Below are 25,248 nucleotides of genomic sequence, written 5' to 3' on the forward strand. Positions count from 1 at the left end.
TGGTTCACAACCTTTTTAGTGTCACGGACCCCTTGAAGCTGATATTTCATTTTGGCGAGCTCCCAAAATCTTTTATACAATTTAGGCTGGTATTCATGATCTACTCATCAACAATTTTCATAATGTGGTGATTTTAACATTTTTAAAAGTTGACAGAGATATTAATTTCAGTTTTAGCTTTTGGTTATAATCTGAAGATACTGTACATAAATACGAAGTTATTTTACGTTCTATCATGTATCTGCTAAGAAAATGAAATCAGTTTTTACATTTGTCATGAAATTATCAGTGGAACGGCTGATGTTGGTTCATGAAATCGGATTCAATGTCGCTTGTCTATTTTAACATTAAGTGTACAGTATTTTATATTTGTTTGCAAGAAGATTGAGCAAGAAATGCTATCTCACATAAGTTCAAATTCATTCATAATTTACATTTGAATAGATACCCGAAATGAGCATGTACTCGGGTACAGTATGTTGATGTTTAATTGCAATTAGAAAAAACATCAGGATATGAGTGGTGCATGCAACAGGGATATCGTAGGAAACACGACTTTTAAGCTCGAATCAGAACATAATTGGATACTTAACAGTATAAAGGTGCTAAGTGCCAAAAATGTGATATTTCACTAGAATGATGTAAATTGCCAAGGGGCATTACATATCAACAGGGCTAGGGCCAGAGAAGATTGTAGCGTGTTAGTAAGACCACCAAAAGACGACAGTCGTGCAAAGTTACCAGGGCTCTGTCATAAAAAAAAGTGCAATGTGCCTTCGTTTTGATTTCCCTCCGTTGTTTACTTGTTGTATTAATAGTGAAGTTATGGAAAAAGGCATGTTTTCTACAAAAAGGAAGATAAAGTACGTAAATCGTATATGCAACATAATATGTAGATAATGTAGAGCAATGAATTACATAGAAACATAATGTATTACCTCTAGATGACAAAACTGGTTTGTATTAAACTTTTCAATTCCCAATATTACAAATCTAGAAAATGGAGGAAATATCATTAAATTAGCACGTTCCTCTTTAATGAGCATAGAAGGCCAGCGCTATACCACTTGCCAACCAGGTCGACCCTCTTTAATGTAAGTGGCATGAAAATGCAGAATAAAATGCAGTGAACTGACACCCAAATAGAAAATAGCTTTATTTTCTAAATTATATGACCAAGATTAATCAACAATCAACGTTTCTGTTAGGTCTCTTTACTGTCATACCAGTCAACATAGCACATATGATATTCAAGTGGTGAAGCTGATTTTCTTCCAGTCTGCAAAACCACTTTAATGGAAGTATTTGCAGAAATTAACAGATTTGTGGATAATAAATGGATCACAGTACCTACGAAATGTTTTTGAGACTCAATAGACTACATTTCATAAATTGTGAAGTTTGTTTGTCTCTTAGTGTATTAATTTAAATAGTAACACCAAACTATTGATAAAGATTGGTGAAAAGTGTTGTCGTAAGTACTATTCTAAAAAATATATTCTTAAAATTGTTATAAAGATCAAAAGTTACACATTGCTAAAACACTGTTAATAAATTTGGCAATGTGCACCTTTCTACTGTTAAGTACCGTATCCAATTGTAATCATTTCAACAGCGCCTCTTAACTTTTTACGGACAAATTGTTATCATCTCGAAGAAGAGATTTTTCACACTGTTGTCTTTTTATTGCAGAACGGATAATGTGCTTTTAATTTTAATATCATTCAATGAAAGTGTTTCTTTATACGCCCAAACATATCGGACGAGAGTTCATCATCATTGTATTGCTAGAAAATCACTGAGAGAATGAAAATGAATCGAATTCTCGATTAATAATTCAGCGACACCACAAGTTTCATTTCTTTGTTGTTGCTTCAATCTTATCCTGAACGGTGAACACGGTTAAAGTTGGACCTTGAAGATTAGAATTTAAAAACAAAAAAATATCGGATAAGTACGCAACACTTATTATTTTTCAGCAATAATTTGCCGTTTTATCATTATTACGTATGAGATTTATCTTAACTTATACCTCAAGTGTTTGAGCCTGAGAGGATAAAATGAAAGGAGGGAGTACTCCAAGGCAAATATGCTTGAAATCGGTGAGACGGATATGACGTCAAACTACACCTTTTACGCCCCATAATCCACCGCGAAATACCCCAAATTGCCAAATATTAAATTGCTACTGTCGGTTTTGGTTAGGGTAACTTAGTCTGAATAGGGTCAAAATTTACAAATATCGAGATGACGTTTAACAATTTAGTATTTATTAAAAATAAAATACAGCACCGTTTAGATTAGTCTTTAAGCAACAAATCACATTAGCGTTAAATTCAATAACAACAAAAACCTATGAACGATATATATTAATTTCACTCCACTGCACGACCCTATTCACCCTACGAAGTTAGGCTAAATCGGGTCAACCATTAGGGCGAATGGGGTCACTCTTACAATGCTGTTACATGTTCTTTGGATCACAAATAAGTTCCAAATTTTAATCATTCAACCTGCATTTGCCACAAATGAACTTCTTCCTTCCCTTGGCCCCAACACAATGTTCGTGGTACCATTCTTTTCCGCCTCCCATGCATTTAATCCAGTCCCCAAGTTCCGCTGAGCGAGGATCACTATATTTCACGGAAAGAATCCACAAGGGCTGTTATTTTGTTCATGTTCTGTGTCCATGTCTTCGTGTTCAGAAGATGACGACTCTGAAAGTAATCGTTTCTTTGCAGCTGCTGGCCTAGGCCTATTTATTTTAGGCACGACATTACATTATTTGTTTTGTTTCTAAGAACGTTTTTGTTCCTATTTCTTCCTTTCTTTAATGCTCTGCGGAGAAATTAGCAAAGCAGCTTTCAGCTTACTTTTTGATTCTTTTTGCGGAGTAGTTTTCTTCGGAAAAGGCATTAAACCATTGAAGAATACACTAGCCGTTGCTTCATGGTCGGTATCGGTTTCAGGAACATTAATCTTCAATTCTTTAGGAACATCTAGCTCTCCTGAAGTTTTTGGTTGAGATCAACTTATCAAGCATTCTCCAGGTAGATATTCATGCTCTGAAACTGTATTTTCATTCAGAGGATAGACATCTGTTGACCTGAATTCAGCTTTAGCAATTGCTGGTGTAGCTGATTTCAACCAAGCTTCTCTGAAAATCTTACCAAAGGTAATTTTACTTATTTTTATTTCACCCTCTGTGTTCCGAAAAAACTTGTTACATTCACTGTCGTAGTATGTTTTGATAGGTTTAAAAAAGGACCTTCTAAAGGCTGTAGCCTATGGGTTGTGTGGCTTGGCAGACATACCATATGAATATCATGTTCCTCACAAAATTGTAGTACAGACAAACTCTTGTGAGATGCATGGCCATCAGCAAGTAGAACACACGGTCCAGGAATCCGATGAGTTTGAAAATAACGCAGCCAACACAGGAACATTTCCTTGTCAATCCATCCTTAAAAATTATGAATGGTGGGATGAATTTCCTGTGGCATTGGTACAAGTTAATACAGTAACGAGCTCTCCTCTTTCAACAGAAGTTTGAGAGTATAAAAAATGTTCTTGGTTGGCTTGTTATTCAACTGGCAACCAGATTCATCGGCATTGTATATTATATGCGGTTTATTAACTAAATCAAGTGCCTTTGCAGTTTCCTTCAGAAGGTTAAAATACTCAGTTACGTCTTTCCTGTTGAGTCTATTCCAAAGAGCGAGTGACAGACCCTCTGCTTTTCTCAATGCTATCTCTCGATTTCGTTTCCGAAAACCAACTAACCAATCGTTTGCGGCCATCTGCTTTTCTTTTAAAAAATGATATTTGATGTTGTTTGCCTCAGCGAAATCAAAAGCCACTTTACGTACAGTTAAAGAGTCTTTACCAAATCCGCAAGCATTTAGTTTTGTTATTCTGGATACAAGGTCCTTCTCTTGTTTCTGATTGAACGTTATTTGACCACCTTTACTTTTAAGGGCATATCTTCACCGCTTTGCAGACGCGCTGTAGATATGAATGCGGAACTCCATAGAGATGGGCTGCATGGTGTTGACTCCTCCCTCGAAATTCCTTGATGGCTTTCTGCATTTGAGACATATTGTTTGTATTACTAGGCATATGCGACAAAGAAATAAAAAAATGCACTTAAAATCCGTGTAGACATTGACCCTATTTACCAGTAATTGTGTGACCCTATTCACCCGAAATGTAGTGACATTAGAAAACATAGGTTGGTACTACTGACGTAAACTTTACACCATCCTCAATACCATAACCTATGCTATAGGAAATGCACTTTATTCTATGCACAAGTCAGGGAAATTCTGAACTACGTTCATTGTACAATAACGGAAAACTTAAAAAAGATAATTTAAAATACAATCTACAAATAGCTCTTATCTTTTACATGTCTTCTTCCTCGATTATTCACAGCTTTAACACAAACATTAACCACAAGCTTTGGCGCCAAACACATAGAAGAAGTTCTACTGATTGACGATAGATGGCACCACGTGATAGAAAACATTTATGCTTGCCGTGGGAAACAAATTCTTGAAATTGACCCGATTCCGACTAAGTTACCCTATACGTAAATGGATTAGAATGGATGTGGGGGTAATAGGACTACTAGCAGATTATTATATCAATACATATTTCACTGTATATTTATTAAAAGTATTATGCTTCTGACATGGACTGAACACTTCCACATTCTTTCTCTTATCAAGAAGGATGTTGGCATTCCTTCATATGTTAAAGTACAGGGGGACTCATCAACGGACATATTCTACAGTTGAGCCGAACAGAATATTAGCTTATTTATAAAAAAAAACAATAACACCTGCTGAACTTAACTACACTTTTGAAATATTCACAACAACATGAAACAATTTGTAATCATAATAATACGGACAAAACAGCTGATAAACGAACCGGAAAAAGAGATGAACTATGGGTAATTTGACGGCCATACTAGTACACCTTTTTGGTTCCACAGTTTCAAGCTTATGGCCCGAGGTTGGTTCGAGCCCACTCAATGTTTTCAAAAATTTGGCGCCACTGCATGTAATAGTAGTATTAGTAATAATAATAATAATAATAATAATAATAATAATAATAATAATAATAATAATAATAATAATAAGTTAATAATAATATAATGAAGGGCCCAATAAGACAAGTTCTAACCGTGTAACGACCTTGCAATTGCAGCCATACACTTAACTTTGCCTTCAAACCCATCCATTGTGGCAGGTTGAATTCGAGCTTGTTGGAGTGACGGTAATTGTTTGTGTTTGCCATGCGAAAGCGATGTCTGACATCAGTAGCGTAATTTGCACCTGTGACAGCATAAAACCTGGAAACATGCTCATCTGTCTGTAACTCAATCATCTGGCCGCTTCTCACTAAAGATACAGAATTCGATCTTCAACAAATCTTGAAAAATTTGTAGTTGACTAAATGGATGTGGGAAAGAGTCCATCCGAATATTTCAGATTGTCCTGTCATTTACACGGCTCAGCCTTAGCTCGGCCAACTCACTTTCTTTCCAAAGGCACCAGAGCACGATTAAAACTCAATTATTATTATTCTTGTATAATTCAGGAAAAGTGCCGCCTTTTTCAACCCTATTAAATATGGCTCACCTCCTTGCCTTATATATCCCCTCTGCCTGACACTTCATAATTTAGAGCTTCTTTAGGAAAATGGTTTTAATCCATCTCTCTACTGGTTTTCTTTTTATTGAGAAAGGTAATGAAGCTTCAGAATTAGATATATTTTCATTACACAACACACAAGAACAAACTGAGGTAAAGCTGAAAACGTCGATCTTGAAACTTTCATGGGAATACAAGTTTTCAACATTTCTAGTACCTAACGAAAAAAAAATATTTTTTTCTGAGAAGCAATTTGTAGTACACGACGCCTTCTTTATCCCGCCATTCGCATAACATCATCTTCTGTGTATTTATTTTATTTACTTGGTTATTTAACGACGCTGCATCAACTACAAGGTTATTTAGCGTCGATGGGATTGGTGATAACGAGATGGTATTTGGTGAGATGAGGCCGAGGATTCGCCATAGATTACCTGACATTCGCCTAACGATTGGGGAAAACCTCGGAAAAACCCCAATCAGGTAACCAGTCCAAGCGGCAATCGAACCAACGCCCGAGCGCAACTCCGGATCGGCAGGCAAGCGCCTCAACCGACTGAGCTACGCCGGTGGACATTTGACTTTTATGTGGGGTGTTGTGTGTTGTAACGAGAGGAACCATTTTCTTGCAGTGCTTTCTCCTATGGCATTCTTCCAGTACACGGCAAAAATGTTTCGAGCCGTCTCCGCTGCCTTTGCTTCTTTATTAAACTCAAACAGAAGAATATGTTGGAAGTGTTCGTTTTCGTTTTTTTCTCACTTGACTCTCCATCTTCCTTAGCCTACAAATAGCACTAATGAATGAATTAATGATGATCACGATGATGATGATGATGGAGAATTGTTAAAAGCCGCAAAATGCAAAGCGTAATTACAAGCACGACATTCCAAAAACAAATGACAAATGATAAACGATAAACAACCTCCTAACAATGCAGTGTTGCAATGAACAAAAACGCTACGAACTTATACATCAACCTATAGTCCCGTCGCTCTAATTTCCGGCAGGTCGGCTACATTTAAATGTGTGCGTCTTGTGATTCGCTGATGAAGATGTAAAGCATTGCATAAGGCTGGATAAATACTTAATATATAATCGCCCTCCATTTTGGCTCTTTCGTTGGCGTTCGCAGAAAGCACACGAGGACGTTATTTGCCGCTCAATTATTTGCTGAATTACAGTGCGTTTGATTTATTATCATAGGAGCTACGACATGATAATGTTTAACGGTGTGGCAAATAGATCCCTCGTCTGGTAGCTAGGCAACGAAAGAACAAAAATAGCGAACATAAGAATATGTTGGAAGTGTTCGTTTTCGTTTTTTTCTCACTTGACACTCCATCTTCTTTAGCCTACAAATAGCACGAATGAATGAATGAATGAATGATGATCACGATGATGATGATGATGATGATGATGACTTTATAGAGCCTTCACTTCCTAAGACGTAAGCAAAGAGGAGGAGTCACGCCGGGAATAACAGCGTCGCGACTATAATAGTTCGTCTTCCATGGGGCAGTGAGAATAACACCCTAGATCATATATGTAATAGATAGGTCATCGCTATGTTAAAATCGTTTGCACTTTGAAGAGAACAACCGCCAGGATCGCCACCCGACCGCCGTAAACGAACACGAGATGGCAGTACAGTCGCTAATGCAATTCAAATGGAAATTATAACGTGACTTCTTATGTAGCAACTAGATGGCAGCGTAGTAAACCTGACAAAAGTTGTTAACGTCAAAGCCTATAAGGCCGACCTATCTGGGGTATACAATATGATCTAGGATAACACTAAAGCAACTGCAAAAAAATCAGCTTCATGTACGTACCAACCATTACAAATAAACACTTCTTAAAATTGCGCACAAAGACAGGTTTAAATATAATTTGCTATCTATTTCATCAGTTAAGAAGTAAGCGTATGTATTCAGATATGTTGACCTGCTTACATTTTTTTTTTTTTAAATAACATGGTGTCTGCCACAATTTATGTGTATAAAGGTGTAAGAATACAAGTGTATGTTTTCCAAGGTTACACTGTTCACAAAACCTAATTCCACAACATGTATTACATTATGTTCTTATCTCGAGAGCTAGCATATTTTCTAGATACCCGAGACGTGTTTGCCCTGTTTCAGAGACAAAGGAAGCATGATTGCTATATTTTCCTTGTTAAAATCGATCTTAACATACAATCTTGAAGATGTAGTGTAACGTGACAAAAGACACACAGCGCCCCCATTTGTGGGCGTTTAAGAGACTACAATAAGGTAGGGGGCAGATATTGAATTACCTCTTTGAAGACCAGATTACTGGCGAAGAAAAGAGGATAAATACAGACTTTCTTATTACAGAGAAAGAGCACAGGTACTGATTGTATAGGATGTACAGTAACTTCTCACAAGAAGTGGAGAAAACATGAAAAGGATTTACAGAAATATTTTACTTTGGACATTTCCAACAACCGCCACGGTGACTCAGTGCGCGTTGGGCTTATAAACCAAAAAGGAGCCAAGGTTCAAATTCCGTTTCATCCTGAATTTATAACTTGTTGGGCAAGCCAGTGGTCCAGGCAACATAGGGTTCTTCTCAGGGCACTCCGATTCCCCTGTGACATCCTAACAATTCATCATCATTATCATCATCATCATCGTCGTCGTCATCGTGATCATCATTCATTCATTCATTATGAGTATAATATAGACCCATGGCCTGTGATGCACCCTAGATAGTCTTTAACGAAATATGTGATCTACGCTTCACGATACTACAGACACCTATGAGCCCACTCTTAGAGTAGGAGCGAATAACGGCTAGTTAGAGCTCTGATCAACCCCGGGTCATAAGCTTGAAACAATGGAACCAAAAAGGTGTACTAATATAGTCGTCAAATTACCCATAATTCATCTCTTTTTCCAATGTGTTTATCAGCTGTTTTGTTAATATTATTACAATACAAATTGTTTCGTGTTGTGAATATTTCAAAAGTGTAGTCAAGTTCAGCAGGTGTTATTTTTTATAAATAAGCTAATATTATGTTCGGCTCAACTGTAGAATATGTCCGTTGATATGTTCCCCTATGCTTTAACATATGAAGGAGTACCAACATTCTTTTTGATAAAAGAAAGGATGTGGAAATGAAGTGTTCAGACCATGTCACAACCATAACACTTTTAATAAATATACAGTGAATTGTACATTGATATAATAATCTGCTAATACTCTGTTACCTCCACATCCATTCTGAACCGTTTACGTATGATCAAAACCGATAGTAGCAATTGAATATTTGGCGATTGGTGGTATTTCGCGGAGGATTATGGGGCAAAGAAGATGTAGTTTGACATCATATACGTCGCACCGATTTCAAGCATATTTGTTTGGATTGCTCCTTCCTCTTCTCAGGCCCTGACACTCGGAAAAAAAAAAAAACCATTTCCAATTACGACACGTACACACATCAATAAATTAATCCACGCTCACAGCAAGTCTGTGGTTTGTTCCCCATACTTTACCAGCGTTGTTTTTCATTGACTTTCTTGACTTTAACAACTGCGTTGGTTATCTAGCGTCTGAGTGAAATGAAGTTGATAATGCCAGCGAAATGAGTCCAGGGATTAGCGCCGAAAGTTACCCAGCATTTGTTTTTAATGGACTGAGGAAAACCTAAGAAAAAACCTCAACTAAGCAGGATTTGAACCCGGATTCGCTCGTTTCACGGTCGGACATGCTAACCGTTAGTTCACAGCGATGGACTAACCGTCCTGTTACTTCAATCGGCAGAGCGTTGGCTTACGAAAGCCGCGAACCCGAGTTCAAATCTCGGCGATGGCGGAGTTGTATTTGGTGGACAAAGCCAAGACTGTGAAGGTATTTCTCGGGGTTCTCAAGTTTTTCCGTCCTCATTCCACTAATACTCTTAAAATTAATCCCTTTCATTATTATTTTAGCTTCATAAAATAGGGTGTCTCTTGTGCTACGTGACGTCAAATCTATCGTCCGCTACTTGATGTTCCTCGCGATTTCTCAAAACATTGCTAGATGGCAGTGGTGGTGAGTTCTAGACCACTCTTGTATTTTTATACACAGGCACCGGAGTCCCCACAGGATCACACCCTTGCGAGGATATGAAGACTCAAATACAGAGTGGAAGGAATACATTGTGCAGATTTTAATACCTTATTCCTTGCACCGAGTTCATTCATTCATTTAGTGTTCTGCCCAAGGGCAGGTCTTTCACTGCAAACCCAGCTTTCTCCAGTCTTTCCTATTTTCTGCCTTCCTCCTTGTTTCCTCATACGATCCATACATTTAATGTCGTCTATCATCTGATACCTACTTCTACCCCAAAGTCTTCCCTCGTTCACCATTCCTTCCAGTGCATCCTTCAGTAAGCAGTTTATTCTCAGCCAGTGACCCAACCAATTCCTTTTCCTCTTCCTGATTAGTTTCAGCATTATTCTTTCTTGAGCCACTCTTTCCAACACAACTTTATTTCTTATTCTGTCCACTTCACATGTGCCATTCTTCTCCATATCCACGTTTCAAATGCTTCTATTCGCTTCTCTTCACTTCGTCGTAATGCCCATGTGTCTGCCCCATACAATGCCACACTCCATACAAAGCACTTCACTAGCCTCTTCCTTAGTTCTTTTTCTAGAGGTCCGCAGAAGATGATCCTTGTTCTATCAAAAGCTTCCTTGGCCATTGCTATCTTCCTTTTAATTTCCTGGCAGCCGTTGGATAAAGTATAAAAAAAAATTCTAATACACCCTATAATATTAGTTTCAAATGAATACTATTTTCAGAAAAAAATCTCCTAAATGTTAACATTGTTTTACTCGTTAAGTACCATCCATACGATACTGATTTTTCTTCTGTCTTTAGAAAAACTCATAAGGAATGAATTACCCCTTTGTACTTTTCCAATAAAATTGACTTTTTTTGCAAATTAAATAAAAATATTAATCTGTATCGTTATTTCCTGCCATTTGAAAGTCTTGAAATCCTGCTGCAGTGACTAAGCCCTTCAGACCCGAGTTCGTATGTGTATTCGTAGGTAAGCCGGCGATGCTCTCTTGCCAAACTACGTAGACTGTCAGCATAATTTTCTAATTACCCGTGCACTTAATTACAAAACGCATAACAGGTGTTTTTATAAAATTTAAGGTATTCTATTGCCTCCCTGACTCTGTACAGTTATATCATTTCCGTTCTGTAGTTCTATGAAGAACGGTATGTTACCATCAGAGCTATGGTATACGGGTATGAAGGCTAGAAAGGAATTCGTAGTGAGGAGAATGTTGGGGCCGGCATAATCGGCACGCAATTCATTCCATCACAGGTGCCCAAAAAACATTTTTGCGCTGAAATGCATGGGGATGCTCGACGTTCCACCCGACAAGCATCTCTATACCTTTATCTGTCTTCCCACTAAATTTCTACTTCTACCTAAATAAAATGTTTTTGTGCACTGGCGGAGTCCTTAACTTGCCGTTATTCGCACAGCCTCTACGATCGAGGCTGATAGATGCCGCCAGTACTGATAATCGTAGACCAATTACTTCGTCAGACAATGTCCAGAGTTCACCACAGGCGGTGGGTCTACATTATACTCGTAAAAAGAATTGTTGGGATGTCATAGGGAACCGGAGCACCCGGGTAAAACGCCTGTGCTGCCTAGACAATGGGCTTATCCAACACAAGTTATAAATTCAGGGTGAATCGAAGGGATGTGAACTCGGACTTCCTGGCTTATAAGCCCAGCGTACTAGCACTAAGACACCGAAGCAGTCCTAAATAAAATATTATTATTATTATTATTATTATTATTATTATTTTATTTCTTTTTTTTTTATTTTTTGGAAATTCATGAAAACAAATGGAACCAAAGTAGCTGAACGTAAAATTATTGAAACAATTTTATATGCAGATAATCAAAATTTGGTTGCGAAAAAAAATGATATTAAATAACATTCCACATACTCGTACACTGCTCTCATTTTACGAGGAAATTAGTTTACAGCGGAACCCCGGCGTGTTCCGTTACTACTGGCAAATCAACTAACTGAAAGCACGGGATGTTTTGTACAACTAGCTTCCTACGCTGCGGTCGGGAGAGCAGGAAGTCGGCCGGCGGCGGAATGGTGCGAAATTTCCTCATAAAATGAGAGCATTGTATATGCAGCTCAAAGTCGCAGGTAGGTCCCATATCAGCATCGCAAATTCGTATTACTTCAAAGACTTCACTCCAGTCAATTTTTATTTTTGTGCATGATAGATTAAATGAGGGAGGCTGGGCGGGGCAGTGTGTTAGTGGAATGAGAGGGAAACGGGAGTACAACGAGAAAACCACTCTGCAACGTCTGATTTGTTGACCAAAAATTCTATCACGATCAGACCAGGAATGGAACAGTGACATCCGGATGGAAAACCAGCGCGCTAACGCTAAGCCACAGTCCTTACAGCAGATAACTAACATTGATTGGTTCAAACGAAACCGCATGCACAATTACGTATCTAGTTAATTTATTTTAAGGATCAAATGCAGTCGAAATGTGAAGCTATGATATCACTTCCCATAATGCCGAGTTCCAGAAAGCATGAACACCCTACCTCCCTGTATCCTGTATGAATATGGATATTTTTCTTAAACTGTCATTTTACACACAGCCACTTAGAATCGCTCTCGAGTGGCGCTACTGTGTGGCTTAAACGCGTCATTAACTTCATTACGTAAACAGCTCCATTACTTTGTCAGCTGAAACTTGCAGAGATACTGGCATTGAGGATTCGCGACTGGCAGTCGCAGTGTCTCGGTTGCGCTCCATGTGTGAAAGCAATTTAAACCAATGTTTTATTACCAATGGCGCCAAGGATTGACCACCGGCCATCAGAATGGCTCGGTTGTGCTCCATGTGTAAATACCTCAATTGAAACTAACTGCTGTGGCACTGCTGAGCAGTTCCACTGAGTGGTGGCGTTAAAAAACTATATAATTGCAATGTATTTTAGAGGCACTTCGTTCCACAAAAGGCTTTTATGACTTAAGCAGTCGATTCCTACACATCAGAGACTTCGTTTCGGATCGTGAGCAAACACTAATTAGAAGAGATACAAAGAGAGCGCGGCTATAGAGAATAGCTTGAGTGAAGGCATCTCGCAACACGAACTAATTAACCAGATAGATGTGACTGACTTAAGACCTTCCTACTGAATAGATAGCTTAGAATCGTTATTGATGAATTCACCATGCTCAGCCATGAAATATAATGTAGACCAATCGACAAACAGGAAGAGAATTACCACCAAGCAACGCAAATATACTTAATTAGTAATTTACCATAATCATTTCGCTTCTTCGCTCCATAAAATGAACACATTCTTCGGAAAACTAGGTCACAGTTTCCACTGAAATTTCACGTGCCGGTACCTCGAAGCAGGTAGGTATAGTATTCGTATTTACAAAGCTGCTTCAAAACAATAATACTCGTAGCAACAATATTCATTAATGCTTTAAGTTCTAAAGATATTACTGACAAAAAAATTAACACATTCTAAAATAAATCAGATCCTCTGTACATTGTACATAAATTAGTTTATATTTTCCAAATTCTGACAAGACAAGAAATGAACACATTCAAAAATATAAAATAATTTTTAGTCGGTTATTTAATGACACTACCTCAACTACTATGTTATTTAGGGTCATGGAATTAGTGATATCTAGATATCTGAAGAAATGAAACCAGAGTTCATTATGAAATTACCTGTAATTCGCTTTACAGTTGGCAAAAACTTCGGAAAAACCTAACCAATGTATTAGTCCAAGCGGGTAACGAACACATGCACGAGTGCAGCTCCAGATCAGTAGGCAAATGCGCCTACCGCCTGAGTTACGCCGATGGATAACAAAATGATTTAATGTAAACTTCACATTGTTTATGATTAAGTTATACAGTATTTTCACACAGTATCTGTTAAGACAGTCAGTCGTTTCAGGAATACTTGAAAAATGTTACTGGGAGCAACGTCTAATAACAAAAGTCACAATAAAATAATTTTTGTTTCTACCCCACTACTGTTTTTTTTTTTTTTTGTATGGAAGTACGCATATAACAGATCTTCCAATTTAAAAATAGTCAGTCCCAATAGCTATCTATTTAAAGGAAAGTTCATTTAAACAAAAAAAAACACGTTCCATTTACTAGTAGATATGAAGGGATAAGTATAAAACCAACATTGATAACATTTTAGGTACCACTCCGTTACCGCCAAGGAACACCACTTTGAAATTTTCAAATGGAACCCCCTACCTCTGATATTTCATTTTGAAGGTGGAATAAATCCTCATAAACCCACGCTAAATAAAGTAGATTCCACAGATCTGTTTACGAATAAGGTAAAAAAATTGTATGTGAGATTCGTTTTATTTTGACATTTTTGTAGGCTGTTGATCCATGTACTAACGTTCAAGAGAAACTATGAATTGATGATGTGAAACATTTCATTATTAGAGCTGTATGAAAAATAAATACACGATAATAATAATAATAATAATAATAATAAAGTGATACAGTTGCGTAAAAATTTTCATTTAGAAGTTAAACCATATGCTGACGAAATTTCGATCATACAAGATAGTAAAGAAAACCTCCGTACACACAATGAGTCAATTGAGCAGCGAATACAATTTTGTGCTCGACCATGCCGAAATGTACTAATTATACACCCGCCCCGGTAGCAGTCCTTTAATGCATGTCATTAAAGTACACCTACTCATTAAAGTACAGGTCTTCAGCCAATGATAACTCAGCTTACATGTGTTCAGCCAATGACAAGTCAGCTTTGTACCGTTATAAAACCGCAAGTATCGATTATTCTCGGATATGCAATCGAAAGAGAATTAGCGAAAAGTCACGCAGGCTGGAAATCCAATACTGTCGCAAAAGGTTATGTTCTGTTACTATAATAATTAACGTTAATTGTAAATAATATTCAAATAAATTTAATTTGTCATCTCGTTTTTCAATGTCGAATTCAATAATCAAGGTTATAATATTATAATATTATCAAGTTTAACGGGACTACGTCAAGGTCAATGACATTATTGTTCCTCGGAAAAAATCAATACTTTCGCGTCTGCGCAAATCTCACAATTCACGACCTAGAACAAGGTCACTTTCGATCTTGTCAGATACCTACAAATAAAATGTATACATCTGAATACCGGTAATTTCAAGTTAGAAATATGGTCGAGCATAAAAAGTCGTATGAAACTCGCCTATAATGGTAATTAAGAAGCTCGTATGAAAATTATGAAACTCGCTTGCGCTCGTTTCATACATATATACTCTCGATTCTTAATTACTATCATTATAGGCTCGTTGCATAATGTACTATTAAAATTTCCATAAAAAAAGACAAAAGTAATGGTGCACCGACGTAAATATCCACTAAGATCGAAAATACCTGTTGAAAATAAATGCCTGGAACAGGCTGTGATATAAGTTCGGTGTCGATAAATATACTGAAAGAAGAAACAGTAATTAAATTTCAACAAATATGCAGAACTATAATGACAATTTTATAAAACGAAAAACAAAGAAACAAAACTGAAGTTCTACACTACAATGGCAGTTACGGTGCTCAAGTATGGCAGTGAATCGTGGATAATAAAATAAAAATACAGAAGTAAAACACAGGCAGCAGAAATTAGAATTTTAAGGAAAATGAAAGGATATACTAGATAAGACCTAATAAGAAATGGGCCACCGGTGTAGTTCAGTCGGATAAGGAGCTTGCTTGCCTGCCGATCAGGAGTTGCGCTTGGGCGCAGGTTCGATTCCCTCTTGGATTTTTTCCGACTTTTTTCCAGCCCTAAGGTGAATGTCAGGTAATCTTTGGCGAATCCTCGGCCTCATCTTGCCAAATACCATCTCGCTATCACCAATTCCATCGACGCCAAATAACCTCGCAGTTCATACAGCGTTGTTAAATAACCAAGTAAAAAAAATAAGAAATGAAAATATCCGAGAGCTATGTATATAAATATCTATAAAGTGTATGATAAAAGTGAAGAAAATGAACACAACTGGAAAGAGCAAACGAACCGAATGAATGAAGAAAGGATTCCGGTCTTGAGAAACAAATATAAACCTCAAGGAAAAAGAAACAGACGTCCGCGAAGAATATTGCAGTAATGGACATAGAAATGTCTAATTTCTGAAGTTTAGAAGAAGAAGAAGAAGAATATGAAGATATTATTATTATTATTATTATTATTATTATTATTATTATCATCATCATCATCATTATTAAATTAAAAACTCTAAACAGTCCTTTTATTGTTGTACACATTTTTATTTTGAAATTTCAAAATTTCAAATTTATTTATTTAATACATTACGTTTCAGCTACATTAGGCACTGCAGCCCGAAAAAGCAGAAGCTCGTGCTCGGGCACAGTTCAGTTTAATTATACAAAATAGTTAACTACACCAGAATAAATAAATAATAAATAAAAATAAGCAACAATTTTTAATCATATTCGCGACATTCGTTAGTATTTACTTGTTTAATCAATTGTTCGAAGACAGGTTTGAATCTCATAAGTGATACCAATAAGGCATCACACATGAGACAAATAAGCCAGGAGTTAATGGCGTAAGGTATCAAGTTTCTTAACCCCCCTCCATTTCATACATAGCTGACTAGTAACATTTTACAATAATCAGACTAGTTTTAATTTAGGATATATGTAATCTTGTTTCTGGCAGTCCTAAGTCTGCAAAGTGGGAAGCAAATTGTTACTATCATGGCGGCAATGAATTCGTTTGCCTTCCCAAATGACTTCCCACAGAACTCAAGTAGTTTTGCGCTCTCCGCAAGGAATTCGAATTGTCTTTTGTCGAACTGTACTATAGTCGCGTCGCTGATATTTCTGGAGTGACTCCTCCTCTTTGCTTACGCCTTAGGAAGTGAAAGCTCTATGACGTCTAGGTAGGTGTAGTATCGTTCGCCATATTTGTCCTTTCGTTGCCGAGCTACCAGACGAGGAATCTCTTTGCCGAACCGTTAAATATTATCATGTCGTTGCTTCTATGATAATAAATCAAACGCACTGTAATTCAGCAAATAATTGAGCGGCAAATAACGTCCTCGTGTAATTTCTGCGAACGCCAACGAAAGAGCCAAAATGGCGGATGATTATATTAAGTATGTATCGAACCTTAGGAAGTGCATAATGTCATCAGCAGCGAAGCACAAGACGCACATGTTTAAATGTAGCCGACCTGCAACGTGATTGGCTGCCGGAAATAAGAGCGACGGGACTATAGTGGCCCATGGAACACAGTTTCTTCGGGCACAGCATTACATCACGATAATAGGCAGCAGAACACTTAACCTAACAAGTTCTGTCCTGTGTAACTTGGGAATCGAGCCTCAAATCTTCAGTACTTGCCGCCGAGTTCTCTTCTGTGCAACTGCCTGCAATGCACACCTACAGACAACCCAGATAAGAAAACAAAATGAAGACATTTAAAGTAACGAATGATTCAGGCTCCGTATATAGCACATGATACAAAGTTTATTCATGCAAAATAACAAACGAATAACGATAAGAAAATGTCTGAAGTCATTCTAACACCTGTTGAGATAAGAGAATAAACTGGTTGGGAGAGGTAACTTTCAAAGAATTCATTTTAATGATTTTTAGTAAAAACGGAAAAAAAAAAAAAAAAAAACAGGAGATAGATGAAGTATCGTACGAATGAACATTACGCATAGCGTACGGAAGAAATGTGGCAAATAATGAAAACATAAATATTAAACCCACAATATTTCATAGAACTGGACATTCGGCTCATGTGTTTGAGAAACGCTCTGCTGCACAGAAATGATTTCCACAAGACATACAAACAAGTCTGATTAAAAAAAAAATAACTCAACCGGCTGTAAAATGGATATTGCGTTTGAATGAAAAGTTTTAAGAACAGTCGAGCCTCAATATTACGATGTTTGTGAATCTCAATGTCTATATTCTACAGGACACACCCAGAACAGCATAAGCCTTCTTAACCAAAGATTCGAAATTAAAGAAAAGGAACAAGATCTTCCGTTCCTTCTCTTTTCTTTGAATGGAGATTTCATTCTAATCTACAAAAACCTAAATAAAATATTAGGCCGTCTCGCAAATAATGTCGGTTTTTCCAGTTTGGTGTTCAGCAAGATTTTAAATTATTTTCAGTTGGGCAATAGAATTCACAGGACGCTATGGTTATTATTGCGTATTGTGAGAATGTGACAGTCACTTGTTCATGCAAAGTATATAAAATTGAGGTGACAAAACCTGAGATTAGAGACCTTCTAAAGCACTACTGGAAACAACATTATAAATCTGCTGCAGCGGCTCGAAAAATATGTGAAGTCGAGGGTACAGGTGTCGTTAGTGAGTGTGTAGTACAATGAAGGTTTCAAGATTTTAGTAATGAAGAAGAGGACATTAAAAATTTACAATGTCCTGGAAGACCTAAGGGATGGAATATTGAGAATACACGCAGCTGGAAGAAAATCCACAAAAATGTACTTCAAAACATATAATACATCGCCACATTAAGAAGTTTAGAAATTCATACAGAAGTTGTAGATATGAACCTCATGAATTGACACCTGCACAGGCTCAACGCAAAGCGGATGTCTGTCACCTACTTACCGTTAATTTCAATGGCTGATAGATTCATCAGAAGAATTGTCACGTGATGTAAAATGGGTATATTTCCACAATCCTAACACCTCAAAACAGTGACTTGATCTCCGAGAGATTGCCAAGTCGTCATTAAACAAAATCAGTCCTGCCCCAAAACAATGTTATGCGTCTAGTGGAATTTTGAAAGTGTGATTGATGGGAGTTTGTTTCAATGTATGCGGATCTTTATTCTCAACAACTAGAACGAGTTCATGAAGTTTTGAGAGAGAGGTAACCGGCATTAGTTAATCGAAATAGAATTATCGTGCAACAGGGAAATGCGAGACTCTATGCAGCTCGAACAACCATGGAGGAATCTGATCTTTCGTTTTCAAATTACCATCTCGATCCATGGTCCACTTCCTGCATGGAAGAAATTTCCTAAACTTGGAAGCCATTCAAAATGGGTATCACCGAATTCTTCGCATTTAAAAACCAGAAACTGGTACCATAGTGGGATAAGAAACCTCGCTGAATAGGGGCTCAAGAGCATATAATCGAATTGTCGTTACTTTCAAGATAAGGTTAATTTCTTGTCACAACACACTCCAACTAAAATTTTGCTGCAAAACCTACATCACTTACGAAGTTATGAGATGAGATAATATCTGCACAAAGATATGTCGGGAGAACGATGATATGATTTCCCTTAAAAACATATTGTCACGAAGATAATATACATATTTTTGTTCAATGGCAGAGTGCTTATCTTGGCATTATTCGTCCTGACTCTACGAGCGTGGTTCATAGATGTCTCTAGTGCCGAGAAGCGTAGTTCGTCAAAGACTATACAGAATACGCTACAGACTGTGGGTCTACATTACACTCGTAATTAATTATTCATTATACGTTTAATGAATTTCGCAACAGTTGAGTTATTTTACCATGTTAGTAACGGTATTACCGTTTATAGTTTTCTTCTTCATGTAAGCTTACTCCTTAAGAGACAAACATAAGTCAAATCATTTAATATACATAAAAATCAGAAAGTGATAAACTATTTTCTGTGTTGTACAAGTGTCATATTTTATAATCCCGAAAACAAGGCATTTCACTTCACGTACGCTGTGCGGTTTAAGTAGAATGAAGACTTTTTGACGTAGAAAACGTATTTCTCAGCACCGAGTATGGGCATCCGTTCCTGGATCCGTGGTGAAACAAAAATATAGCGGAATAAAATTTCAAATGCTTACTCTAACAAGATTAAAAGTAACATCCGAATACTGATGTTATTAGCAGTTACGCCATGAGTTAATGTAACTTGTGTGACCACACTGAATGACACCACCCTCCCTCGCTACGTGCGCGAGGGCGCCGAATTTGCGTATAAATATTAGCTGTGCCGCGTGGCTTCTCTAAATAATATCTCGGCATCGAGAGCAGCTACAAACCTGTACGACTAATCGTTTGAATTATAATCGCGAGTCCTGTAATTTTAAAGTGATAACAGACACGCACAATACACTTTGAGTGAACCATAGTGAAAAGTTTGTTTTGAGGGACGTAATTCGGAACGTCGCTTTATATGAAGATATATTATATTATATTATATTATATTATATTATATTATATTATATTATATTATATTATATTATATTATATATTATATTATATTATATTATATTATATTATATTATATTATATTATATTATATTATACAGGCTGTTTCCGAGTGGTGTTACAAACTTTCAGGGATGATGGCGAAGGGCACATGTATCAATTTGAGATAAGGAACCATGGTCCGGAAATGACTGAGTCGAAAGTTATAAGCAAAAATAGTTGTGTGAAAATGGAATTGTAATTTGGCACCACGTGCCCTCCTTCCTTTAACCTTTGGAACAGTCGTGGAAAGATGGTAAGGGCCGGATGTCTCCTACGTGGGTACTTTGCCCGATACAATCTGTGAGCTTGTCTGCTGTTCCCATTGGCTCATCCGGATTCGAAAATCAGGTCTGCTTATTCCGCTCTCATGTACTCCTCCATTTCACTAGGACTGATCGACTGGACACTGCAACTTGTACACATACACTACTGTCTACAGACGTGCATATCAGGACCGACCATGTCCCTTACACATTACGCTATCTGCATTGCTTTAGTGTAGTTTCCTGTCCCCATCCCTTAGACAGCGCACTAAATGGAATACTGTAAGTAGACAACGTAAACAACGTCAGATAAATACAGTATGTGTAAGATGTACAGATAAATACACATAAATAAGGTGTACAGAGGAATAAAATTATTTCATTTCCGCAGAACTATTTTTGCTTGTAACTTTCGACTCGGTCATTTCTGGACCAGGGTTCCTTATCTCAAATTGATACATGAACCCTTCGCCATCATCCATGAAAGTTTGTACAACACCACCTCGGAAACACCCTGTATTGTATTATATATTATATTATATTATATTATATTATATTATATTATATTATATTATATTATATTATATTATATTATATTATATTATATTATATTATATTATATTATATTATATTATATCATAAATCATATCATATCATACCATATAATATCATATTACATTATAACTTATTATATCCTGAAGATGTAGAACTTCCTGCTTTGCATTCCACATCATTGCATTCACTTTATCAGACATTTGGTATAATGCTCGTTAGTTACACAAAGACAATTTTCTATTAATTTCTTCTCTTATCCTAAACCCCTACTCTCTATTTGTAGAGTATTCTTGAACGACACACTATATTTATAGTAAAGCAACTATCCAGCTTCACTAAATGTACTGATTCCAAAATTTATATGAATGAGTCTTCGATGACACCTTCAATGATGGTTTCTTTCTTTTTTAATAAAATTCATAAGTATGAAGTCCAGAGGAACGCTTAGCAGGTCTTCAAACTGAAATATTGTCTTAAATCTGTTATAAATCGGACAGTTAGTCATACAAGTCACCCACTTGGCATATATCAATATTTATTTCCTGAAGCCTAGTATTCTCTGCTTGAAATATTTTCAGGATAACCTTCCAAAGATTGTCATACCAGCTTTTCCAAAGTAGTGATATCCTTCTAGTGCAACTTCTTTTCGTATCTTCTTTTTTTACGTTCGGTCATCGAAAATTGATTCTGAAAATTGGATGTTTCCTTGCCAGTCTTACTGCAAAGCATGGAACATGACATGCTGAACAGACCACACCATTTTGTTCCATTGTTTTTTAGATTACGAATTAGCTAACGTTGCGCAAAAGCCGTGAAAAGTTATAGAGTTCTTGGAACACCTAAGAAAAAAGGATACTGCATTTTTGCAACTCTCAACTACACAAGAACCCACAAGGTTAAGACAACGTGCAGCGTATGGAACGTAGTCAGCTTGGGGACAAAGTTGCTCATTCTTGTCTGAACTCCTGAGAACGTTCCAGATGTGTTTGAAGCATTGTTATAAGATTGATATCTACAATTTGAGTTATCTATGTCGTATTTCTTAAAACATTCAGTATTGCATTTGCAGTATATTTTGATTTATAGCTCACATTTTGCAAGAAGCAAAGAAACCGTCCAACTGGCGTTTCGTCAATATCCACATAACGTAGGTACAGTAAAGCTGTAAGCTCGTCTACATATCATATCAAATGTGGAGAGAATATTAATACAGAAATATTTCGTTTGTTTGATATATTTCGCAACTTATGTAAGGGCATGTTCACTAATTAAATTAATTAGTCCTTCATATATACTTTCAGACAGATGCGAGGTCTTTCCGGAACCCATTTTTTTTTTTTTTTAGATAGATAGATGGATTTATTGACTAATATTATACATACAAATTTTATATTATCATAATTTTGTCTAAAATCCAATGCACGGATCTTCTGACCGTACGTGCATTGTACCCAAAACAAGTCCTCCTTTGTAGGTTCCCCCCCCCCCACCTATAATTACATCCAACTACTCTCTAAAAGAACACAATATTAAAAATGGAAATGACACAATAAAACACATTATATAATATATCCTAACCTAAAAGACATAAAAGTGTACAGTTGGGTGGATACTATTATCCCTTCCTCAGTTCCCGTCGCAAACTTCGACAGCTGCAGCTCTAATCTTCCTCGCCTTCAAGAGAAACAATCCAGTCGGAACCCATGTTAGTAGACTGCCAAGTGTTCAGCTACAATCGATCAGCAAGAAATTCAAGGTAACCGACAAAACTGTCACTACTAGAATTTCCCATCTGCTTGTCTTTGGCAACATCCCTTTTTAAAATATTCTTCCAATAGCTCATTTCTCCTCTAACTGCTCCACCAGATGAGAGTCTGCCCGTCCTTTTGAATCCCCTCTCAATTCCAGGTTTGTCAGTCCACATCTGTGGAGTAACGGTCAGCGCGTCTGGCTGCGAAACCAGGTGGCCCGGGTTCGATTCCCGGTCGGGGCAAGTTACTTGGTTGAGGTTTTTTCCGGGGTTTTCCCTCAACCCAATATGAGCAAATGCTGGGTAACTTTCGGTGCTGGACCCCGGACTCATTTCACCGGCATTATCACCTTCATCTCATTCAGACGCTAAATAACCTAAGCTGTTGATAAAGCGTCGTAAAATAACCTACTAAAATAAAAAAAATAAAAATTCCAGGTTTGTCGCATTTGACTTGTGATGAGGTGGATTATCGTGTTTCTGCGATCTTCTTGAGGAATTTTTCCAATAATTAAATCCAGAAGTAAAGAATATCTCCGTTTTCAGTATACCAAATAGGAAACATCGGATGAAGAAGACATAGCCACTCAACGTCTCTTTTGTTTTTTTCCATTTGTAAAATTTTGGGCAGATAATACTTCGAACAATACCTATCTCCATGAAATAATGCCCTTTTAAAGTTACTAAAATCCATGTCCAAGTTCTGGTCAACGCCAGAGATAGTTACAAGATCACGTACGTATTCATCAATTTCCCAGAGCGTTGAATCTTCATCTGGCTCAAGATTCATGGCCGGTTTTACCAATCGTCGTTATCATTATAACGATTATTCAAATCTCCTGCAGCAACTGAAAGGAAAAATTCGCGAGAAGCCGGGTATGGCCGAGAATAAAATGTTTCATTACGACAATGCACCTGCTCACACGTCTGCAATCACGGTATCTAAACTAAAAGAACTACGGTTCGAATTGTTGCCGCGCCCCCTTACTAATCAGATCTCGCATCTTCAGGCTTCTTTCTTTTACCGAAGCTCAAAACCCACTTGGCTGGGAAGAAATTCTCGTCAAATGAAGAGATTATCAAAGCAGCAGAAGGCTTTTTTGCAGACTTCGAGGAATCGTGTACAAGAATGGTGCAGCAGCATTGCAGCACCGGTGAACCAAGTGTGTGAATCTTAGTGGGGATTATGTTGAGGAATAAAGATTGTTTCAGAATAATTGTAGTTTAATTTCTATGCCAAGCTATGAACTTTTCAAACAACCCTCGTAGGTGGATGGGCTATGATGAATGCAGATATGGATAAATGGATTAGTAGGTGTGTGCGTGGATGGGAAGGTAGGTGGTTCAAAGCGCGGGTAGCGGGATTGATAGATGGACGAATAAGTGGATGACTGAATGTACAAATAGTGTCGTTAAACTTTCCGCTCAAGAGAAATTACTCGTATTTTTTCTCACGTACAAATGAAAATCCCTGCGATCAAATTCATTGCTTTACAGGGTATCGTTTTTAAAGAAATCAAACAAGCCGTAAATAAACTACATTGCATTTATTTTAGTTATGCATGATAATAATTTTACAGACAATATTTTCAAAATTGTACGTGTCGTTTTTCTTCAAATATAATTATTAGTCAATCTTAAATAATAACTAATAAAGTGGAGAATACACTGAGACAGTGTTACATACACAGACATTTTATTTCACGTATTATAACGTTTTTAAATATGAAGAGAGAATTGTACACAAATTATTAAGAAAAATTACAGTACTGTAAACTGAGCTCATAATGAAGCTGTCTGTATTGATAGTCATCTGTTTTGTCGTTAATGACGCTTCAAACTCTAGTCTAAAACCCAGTCTACACAAAGAAGATCGGAATGAGGCCCACAGAAATGATACTTTCTCTTAAAATATTCCATATACAAGAAATACATGTCTTCAAAAATTGTCTGTACTAAGTCAGATATATTAATTATCTAACGAAAGACGTCTCAAGGTCAAGTCATTCGAACACCTACACAAAGCACAGCATCCTCATACATCTAGGGCAAGGAAAAAAAGAAGAACGACCTGAATCTTTTAGTTTTGTGTCTTTGGTTAAATTATACTTTAAATGTTCAGCAGATCGTGAATATTATGAAGGTAAAAATCAATCAGCCAAATAACGAGACTATAATGTCCAAGAAATAGTTCTTTCGATACAACTGTTTTTTTAAATAAAATTACAAAAACAAAACTGCAAGTGTACCTATTATAATATCTTATTCGAATCTAGTTCTGAATGGTGAAAATACACGAATATATCTCATGTATTCTCCTGTCATACAGAACAGAGGGAAATTTCTGAGTCGGCTGCGCTTTGTTTCGGCTCTTTTGATACCAACGATCTAAAGACGGCTGTCATGGTTGAATTAAATCATTGAAACTTAATAAACCTAACCTCAATACTTGGTAACATTACGGCACACTTCTTCAATTGTCCATTTTTTTATCACCAGTTCTCATCAATCGCTACCATGACTTCAGAACTCGAAGCTACACAGAATAATTTACCGATACACTTGTTTCGTTCATTTTGTTAGTATACGTCCAAATCTACTTTAAATTTTGACGAAACAAGTGACCAGTTTCAACAACACTTACCAAACAACTCTCTTCTTGTATCA

The 25,248-nt window shown here is 36.9% G+C and overlaps 1 protein-coding gene across 2 annotated transcripts in view; it reads right to left on the reverse strand.

The window, feature by feature from the left end:
* Positions 1–25,248, reverse strand: part of LOC138704784 (protein abrupt-like) — a 303,539-nt gene that overhangs the window by 160,029 nt on the left and 118,262 nt on the right. The window lies entirely within an intron of this gene.

This window comes from Periplaneta americana, chromosome 8 (genome assembly GCF_040183065.1).
Source record: "Periplaneta americana isolate PAMFEO1 chromosome 8, P.americana_PAMFEO1_priV1, whole genome shotgun sequence".
NCBI classification, from domain to species: Eukaryota; Metazoa; Arthropoda; class Insecta; order Blattodea; family Blattidae; genus Periplaneta; species Periplaneta americana.